This window comes from Hippopotamus amphibius, chromosome 1 (genome assembly GCF_030028045.1).
Source record: "Hippopotamus amphibius kiboko isolate mHipAmp2 chromosome 1, mHipAmp2.hap2, whole genome shotgun sequence".
Classification (NCBI taxonomy): domain Eukaryota; kingdom Metazoa; phylum Chordata; class Mammalia; order Artiodactyla; family Hippopotamidae; genus Hippopotamus; species Hippopotamus amphibius.
The window spans coordinates 233,522,264-233,531,056 of NC_080186.1; positions in this window are offsets into that span (position 1 = coordinate 233,522,264).

Below are 8,793 nucleotides of genomic sequence, written 5' to 3' on the forward strand. Positions count from 1 at the left end.
CACTCCCCTTTTGACCTCCAAGGAGGCATTCTGCACATGTGTAGTTGGGGGAGGTCTCCTGACTTCGTGAGTGAGCAATATGTGGTCCCTTATCTTCTATCTGGGCAGGGCCCAGCCTCCTTTCTCAATAGTCCTGTTATTCCTGTCTCAGAGCATCAGCCCACAGGGAATGAACTCCGACCATTTGCCCTGGGGACCCATCTGTCTCCTTCCTCAGTCCCACTTTCCTGTGATTAAAGACTAATTTGGGTTAATAAGTAGTCTCATTTAAAAATATGATTCTTTCCATTGTAACAGTAGTATGTGTTCATTAACGCAGTTCGAGAAAATAGAGAAAGCAATAAAAAGAGAAAGTGATGAGAAAATAGAGTAATGAGACATTACGTCTGGTTTCACCTTCCAAAGATAATCATTGTTCGCATCCTGGTGAATTTCGTTCTAGTTTTGTGTCACCATTGGTTTCATTTTCCTCAGAGTTGTGATGACCCAGCCTGTAACACTGTGACTCCTTTGTCCTACTTACTCATCATAAGCTCCCCTGCCCCGCCGTGAGTGATCAGCTTCTCCAACCTGCTCTGGGAGAAACATAGGACTGCTTGGCATGCATGAGTTAGTGCAATTTTGTTGCACTGGGTTGTTTTCCCCTCCTTCCTACCAAGCTCATACGCATTTATTTATGTGGCCGGTACATTGAGCATCTCCTATGTGTTGAAAGGCTAGGAAGGTAGCGCCCCTCTCCCTGAGGAGCTCACAGTCTAGTGGGGGAAAAGCTATATCAATGAGAGAATGAGAAGTCTGACTGAAGAGGAGGGAGACAGGTTGCTTGGATCCAGGAGTACTTTGGACCCAGGACAGTTCAGGGCAGAGCTGTGAAAACATGACCATTCTATCCCCCAAAGGACCAGGGAAAGGGGTCCAGGATTGGAGGTGGGAGGGTGGCAAAGAAAAATTCTAAATAAAAAGTTTTTCTAGATAAAAATAATTGCAGGTTTTGAAGTCAGAGTAGTGGTTACCTCTGGTGAGGGGTATTGACTGGGGGAAGAGAATGAGGAAACCTCCAGGGGTGGTGGAAATGTTCTGTCTTTATCTGAATGATGGTTACACAGGTGTATTCATGCAAAATAAATTATCAAGCTATACACTTAAAATTAGTGCCCTTTATGTGTGTATTAGTGAAAAAGTAAAAGCTTTTCCCTGTAGGCCTGGCCCTCTGACCACAGGAGGAGAGGTTTAGGAAAGTTCCTCTGTCTCACTCTCTGCTGTACTGCATCGCTCTGTCAGGACCCAGGACTCAGACTTGTATTATTAATACTGTGGTTCTGTTACATTATATGTTTAAAAAACTTTATGGATTACTTTTGGAAGTTAAATACCATTTAAAATTAATTCTGTAGGAAAGTGCAATTGACTTACAAAGGAACATTGGGCATGCAACTTGGCAAACAGTCATGGAACACCTCTGCTGAGTGAAGAATGGTGCTTCGTGCTGAGAAAGCCTCCAAAATGAATGAGACCAGGATCCTATTATCTAAGTGTGACCTTTCCCTGGGTAGAGTCTTTCCCATGTTACTATTGGTTGAAGGCTTGATTTTTTAAGTTTTAGAAATAATCAAAACATGGCCATCAGGAAATGCATATGAAAACCACAATGAGATACCACTTCATACTCACTGGATGGCTATGATTAAAAAAAAAAGACAGAGGAAGAGTGTTGGTGAGGCTGTGGAAAAATTGGTGTCCTCGTATACTGCTGGTGGGAATGTAAAATGGTGCAGCCACTTTGCAAAACAGTTTGGCAGTTCATTAAACGTTAAACATAGAATTACCATATGATCCAAAAATTCACTCTTAGGTGTCTACCTAAGAGAAATGAAAACATGTCCACACAAAAGGTTTTGCATGAATGTTCATACCAGCATTATTCAGAATAGTCAAAAGTTGGAAACAACTCAAATCTCTATCATCTGATGGGTGAATAAAGTATAGTACGGCCATGCAATAGAATATTATTTAGCAATAAAATGAGTAAAGTACTGATGCATGTTACAATGTGTGGATAAACTTTGAAAACATTTTGCTAAATGAAAGAAACCAGTCACAAAGACCACATATTGAATGATTCTGTTTATATGAAATTCCATAATTGGCAAATCCATAGAGACAGAAGATAGATTAGTGGTTGCCTAGGGCTAGGGAGAGGGGGAAATGGAGAGTGACTGCTAAAGAATAAGGGATTTCTTTGCAGGGAGGTGATCAAAATATTCTAAAATTGTGGTAATGGCTGCACAATTCTGTGAATATACTAAGAATCATTGAATTTTACACTTTAAAAAGATGAATTTTATGCTATGCAAATGCAGCTGTTAAAACATACCAAAAATAGTGTCTTTGAAGAAAATAGCAAGAAAACCTCAACAGTAACATTTAAGCAAAAATTTTGAGCAGTTAAGAGCTGTTCTGGGGCCCTCGGGTTTTAATCCTGCCATTTCTAGCCGTGGCATCGAGCATGGTATTTAGCCTCTCCGTGCCTTGGTTTCCTAGCTGGAAAATGGAGGTACTGGCAGGACTTGCCTCACTCACAGGCGGAGTACACAGGTTGTATGCGAAACCACATCATGTCAGAGCTCAGTAAATGTTAGCTATTATTGGTAGAGAGCGCTCACATTTTTAAAGTGCCCTTACATACATTTTCCCACTTGATAGCACAAGTGCTAGGGCCATTTACATTCTTTCTACCCTGGTAAAGTTTTGAGCAGCCTGTTTTTGGCCCTTGAAATTCTCCTGGTGTCTGTCATTCTGTCGCATCCCTGTTTATCCCTATTTGATTCTTAGTTTTACCTAATTTCTAAGATGTCAATAAATAACATTGAATAATGTGACCCAGCCAAGGAAATTTCCATGTTAAAAGAAAAATCTTAAAAACCAAAGAAAGTGTGTAGAATCCAAAGGAAAGGCTACTCTAAAGTAGTATCTTTTTTTTTTTTTTTTGCCATTATGTACTGTTACTGAGGCAGCCTGATCTGCCCAGTCCTCAGTAGGGTTCTGATTTTTATTACGATTTAGCATGTATATTGTGCCTATTCTAAAAGTAGCATAAAAATCCTAAAAAGGTAAGAATTTTCTCATAAAAAGCAACTTACATTTCTTTTCTTTAGATTTGTTAGGCCTCATGCTAATAAACCAAGATTTTAAAATCTGTTTTAATTCTGAGAATTTTATTACAAAATGAAGCATTTTATTATTATTTTTTCTTCTTACAAAATCAGTGACTGCAAGCAAAAAGAGTAATATAAAACATCCATATATCTCCACTTTTATGAGGGGTTCCAGACATTTCTGTTACATATATATACAAATATACACTCAAAAGAACAGGAATCATCCCATTGTACACCTGTTTTTTCTCCTACCTAACAGTAGTGATGATTCTTTTATGATGTTTATTTCTGAAATTTTTTTTAAGATAATTTTTTGCTCTTTAAAATAAATTTATTTATTTATTTATTTATTTATTGGCTGTGTTGGGTCTTCGTTGCTGCACGCGGGGTTTCTCTAGTTGTGGAGAGTGGGGGCTCCTCTTCCTTGCGGTGCGCTGGCTTCTCATTGTGGCTGCTTCTCTTGTTGCGGAGCACGGGCTCTAGGTGCACAGGCTTCAGTAGTTGTGGCATGTGGGCTCAGTAGCTGTGGCGCGTGGGGTCTAGTTGCTCTGCGGCATGTGGGATCCTCCCAGACCAGGGATCGAACCCGTGTCCCCTGCATTGGCAAGTGGATTGTTAACTACTGCGCCACCAGGGAAGCCCAATTTCTGAAATATTTTAATGACTTCACTTCATTATATAGATGTGGATGATTTGTCTAACCAACACCCCGTGGCTGGATATTTTATAAATCTGCATGGGATCATACACATTTCTATAATTATCTCAAAAAGTGAACCAAATGCTAGGAAATTAAGGGAAGTATGGCATTTCTTTAAAAATTCAGCCTTTTGGGCCTTTATAATAATGGTACAGTTTTGAGTTCTACAAGGTAAATACTGAAACCCGAGGATTCAGAGGAAGACAGTAAACAAAGCATTGAGAAATTGGAATTGAAATTATTTAACCTTAAGAAGAGGAAGCTGACAGATGACTATATATTTATTTATATAAAAAGAACATCCCACAGCACTTTGTATTTTCCTATGTCACTATCACAGTCTGTCAGTATTAGAATTATTGTGTATGTCTCCTCTTTATTTTTAGTGTGAGAGCTTTCAGAGGGCAGAAATGATCTCATGTCTCTGTTTACCCCGTAGGGTGTTGCTGTCTATTGAACATGAGTTGAACATAATCATGCCATCTCAAAGAAATAGAGAGCAATCAGAATTTAGTCCTGCCTACAGTCACTATGCTAATTTTCATAAGCTTCTGTAGGAATTGCCAGCCATGTCACTGTAGATATTGCTAGTATGCTACTGTGTGTTTCCTATTCCCATGAGGAAGAATTTAAGAGGTTTTCCTTGCTGCCTTACTCTAGTAAATCAGGTCCTTGTGTATAATATTATTGAAATGTAAACATAATTGTGTTGAAATTATGACCCACTTGCTAATTTGAACTGTACGAAATGTTAACTAAATGCTTCTGTATTTACACAGATATATTTACTTATTGGATAAGCATAGTTGGAAGTGCTTCATTTAAGTGTGATGATCTGACAGTCTTGTGCTGCAGCTGAGGGGCAAATTTTCCATAATAGTGATACAATTCAAGTTTTCTGGGCATTTTAAAAACTAAATATCTAGGAGATAAAGCTGTGAAATCGCAATAAAAATGAAGATTGGTAGCTCCTGTGGCACATAGCCAACCCACGTATTCAAATTATGCCCTCAAACTTTGAGGGTTGTTGTAAATTTTACTAGCTTCTTAAGCAGTAACTGTAACTGTAAACTTTTAGGTTGTTTGAATCCCAACTTCCTACATTTGATGACAAAATAATTTAGGTGGCTTGTACCTTGCTAAAGTAGGTCTGATTCTGGTGTGCGTTGGTTGGTGTTTAGTAACAGGAAACAGAAACTATTCTTGAGGAGATCTTCGTTTTTGTCTGGTAGTAGGTAACAAAATAAAGGCTTGTATTTAGTCGTCTCCATTTTAATAAAGACAAACATCATGCCTTGTCTCCTTACATGTTGTCCCAGAAAAAAAAAAAAAGGCAGAGAAATAAGTTTATAAACACTTCAATTCCCTAGCAAAATCAAGAAAGTTGAAGCTGTGGGAGTTAAATATTCTTTTAAAATAGCTCCTTTCTTTAGTCCACTGCTGAAGTTTGCAGTACAGTGGTTAAACATTCAGTAAATTTTAGCAATTAGTTTTTTTTAAGAAAACAACGCCTTAATCTATAAACTCAAAAAGTTAATGGGTGCAGTACAAAAGACAATAAATTTAAAGAATCAAAGTGAGAAGAAAATGGCAATTAAGAAGTCAAAGGCACCAGGATGCATATTATGTTGCCTTTTTTTTTTTTAAGCTGATAAGATAGTCCTGTGTTTCCTGAAGAATTTAGCGAATTACTTTTTCTTGTTCACAGTGCCACCTTCAGGAAAAACAAGTTTCATTTTAATTTAGTGCAAATGCATCCTTATTGGATTGAGCTAGGTCAAATACCTGAAGATTAGACATAATAAAGACAATGCTTGTTTTAGTTTAACTGATTATCATGAGAATGTCTATTCTGACTTTTTTTCTGCCTGGCTGTGTTCAATGCAGAAGATCAAGTTGTGAGTTTTAAAATTTTGACGTGGGGCATTAAAAAAATTGATTAGAAAGGGAATGCATAGGTTTTCTAACTTATTTTCTTTTGGAACACAATACTTAGATCATAATATATAAAGTATGCAATTTTAATGTTATATCAAGAGATTTAACAGTCTCCCTTGATAGTTTGTTCCTTTAATCAGTCTCATAAGGGAATATTCCATTATATTGAATGAAACATGAAATTAAAAAATTACTTACTTCTAGTATTTAAAATAGTACCCAGTGAAAAAAAAATAGTGCCCAATGGATGAATAATTAGTTGAGGAAGCTGGAGTAGTTCAGATTAAACAACCTGGGGGAGAAGGGGAAGAGCTGCTAGACCTCTCCAAGGCTGCATTGTCCAGTGTGATAACCGCTGGCCACGTGTGGATATGGAGCACTTGAAATGCAGATGGTATGCGCTGAGCTGTGCTGCAAGTGTAGAATACACACAGGATTTTGAAGGCTTAATACAAGAAATTATACAATATCTTAATATTTTTATATGATTACACGTGGCAATTGTTTTGTTTATATTAGGTAAATACAATAAATTAAACTGATTTCACCTCTTTATTGTTACTTTTCTTAATGAGGCTACTAGAAATTTTAAAATTATATGGGTGGCTTGTGTTATGTTTCTGTTGCGTAGCACTGCTCTAGAGCCTACACATTTTAGTGGCAGTAACACTCATAGCATATATAGATAGATTTACTGAGCATATATCATGAGTCTGACCCTGCACTAAATGCTGATAAGAAACCTACAGGTAAAGTTCCATGGTCACTCATGTTTGCACCTGGAAATCAAAGCTGAGAGATTAAACAATTGTTCAAGATATCACAGCTAGTAAATAGAAGAGGGGGTATCGGAACCAAGTTTGACTCCAGAGCCCACTTTCTTAATATCTACATGATACTACCTCCTGGAATAACCTTTACTGGGAACCACAGAAATCAGAGCTACATAGAGAGGTAGAGGCTTTAATTCAAACTTTCAATTTTATAGTTGGGAAAAATGAGGCCAAGATCTTGTCCAAGATCTCCTGCACAAGAGAAGTTAAATGACTTGTCCAAGTTCTCTTGTAGCTGAGTCTCATATAGTTTACCACTTCATTTGGGGCAGGATGAATTATAATAAATCCTAAGCAGGAAAAGAAGAGGGTTCTGTGACATCAAATAATTGGGGGTTGGGATATGGTGTGAAAAGTCAAGAAAGGAGGTAATGTTTGAATTGAGCTCTGGAATAAGAGTAGAAGTTAACTAGGTCAAGGAGCGGGGGCATGAGGATGTCACTTACAACAGCATCTCTACAGTTTTGCAGTAAGGGCTTGCTTAATGGAAGATGCTCACACAGTTAGCTGAAGACATCTCAGTGGTGGGCTGTCCTAGTCTTATACATAAGGCTTCAAATCCCAGACCTTTCATTATCTCTTCCTTTGGAAATCTTTAGCCGTTTTCTCTCATCTTCTGTGTCCCAGGTTTCACTTGTCAGGTCGCAGATGATCCATAAACTGCTCCGTTCGTTTCTTGATATTAGCAGAACAAGACCTTTTAAAATTTACATCTGCTTTTTCTAAGAGGGCAGCTAAAGGGGATCATTTACAGATTAAGATTCCAAACTATCTTTCAATGGAAATACGTCCAACTAGGGAAAGACCATCAAATTCATTGTAATTTTTTAGTCTTTTTTTCCTCATTTACTTCACTTTTGTGGCTTTTACCATCTTTTTCTTTTTTTTTCCAGTTAAAAAAAAGAATTTATGGTATCTTGGACTAAGATGATGGTTGTGAAGATTTGAGAAAATTTTAGGAGGTGAAATTGACTGGACCTGGTGATGGATTGAACAGGGAGAAGGAATGAGGTGTCGAGGATGACCCCTAAAAAGCTGGCTTATATCGACCGATGGATTGTGGCGCGTTCACTAAGTTGGTGAATACTGGAGGAGGCCACGGTTTGGGCGGAAGGTCATTAGCTCAGTCTGGGGAGATGCTTGATGTGCCTTGAAGCATATTGGTCTGGATTAGGTATGGGTCACTGACGCCATGGACAAAGTTGGGACTACCCATGGAGGATAGGTGCAGTGTTAGAAGAAGCCCCCCCGTGGTGGGCTGGAGCTAGCTGGTCTGTGCTGCTCCATGAGCCAATTTGCTCTCCTCTTCCCAGTGCTGCATGATGTCATCTTGGTGACCTGAAACAGGCAACGGTGGAGGCATTTACACCACAGAAACAGGCAAAAACTTCAAACTGTAGGTCTCCTCCTGCCTCCCAGCTGATTATCAGCACGTCAAAGCCTAGTAAGAAGAATGAACCAGTAGTAACTACTGAGAAGGAGGAAAACCAAGAATGTGTAGTGTTGATGAAAATGGAAATAATTGCAGGTAGGAAGGAGTGATGAATAATCTCAAATATTGCTTACTTTTATCAAGTAAGATGAAGAGTGAGACCTACAGGCTGTAGCAAAAGGGAAACGATGGTGAATAGACTGAGGAGTGAATTGGAGTTGGGAACTGAGACTGGGGTATAGACAAATCTTTTGAGAAGCTTTACTGTGGGGAGGATCGTCTAGAACAATAGCTGGAGATTTATATATGTTTCAGTGGTTATTGGATGAACCCAAGGGAAGGGTTGCAAACAAGGTAGGGCAGGGAGGGCTGGGGAAGATACTACTACAGTATCTTGGATCCTGAGATGATGCTAAAATTCCTAGAGTAATTAACTGTGGGAGAAAGGCTATTTTCTCTATTGCACAGGAGAGAATGGAGAAGGATGGTGTCACGTGTTGGGTTGCCCAGGAGTGGGATTGCTGAATCATATGGCAGCTCAATTTTTAGTTTTTAAAGGAACCTCCATACTGTTCTCCATAGAGGCTGTATCAATTTACATTCCCACCAACAGTGCAAGAGGGTTCCTTTTTCTCCACACCCTCTCCAGCATGTATTTTTTGTAGACTTTTTCATGATGGCCATTCTGATCGGTTTGAGGTGATACCCCATTGTAGTTTTGATATGCATTTC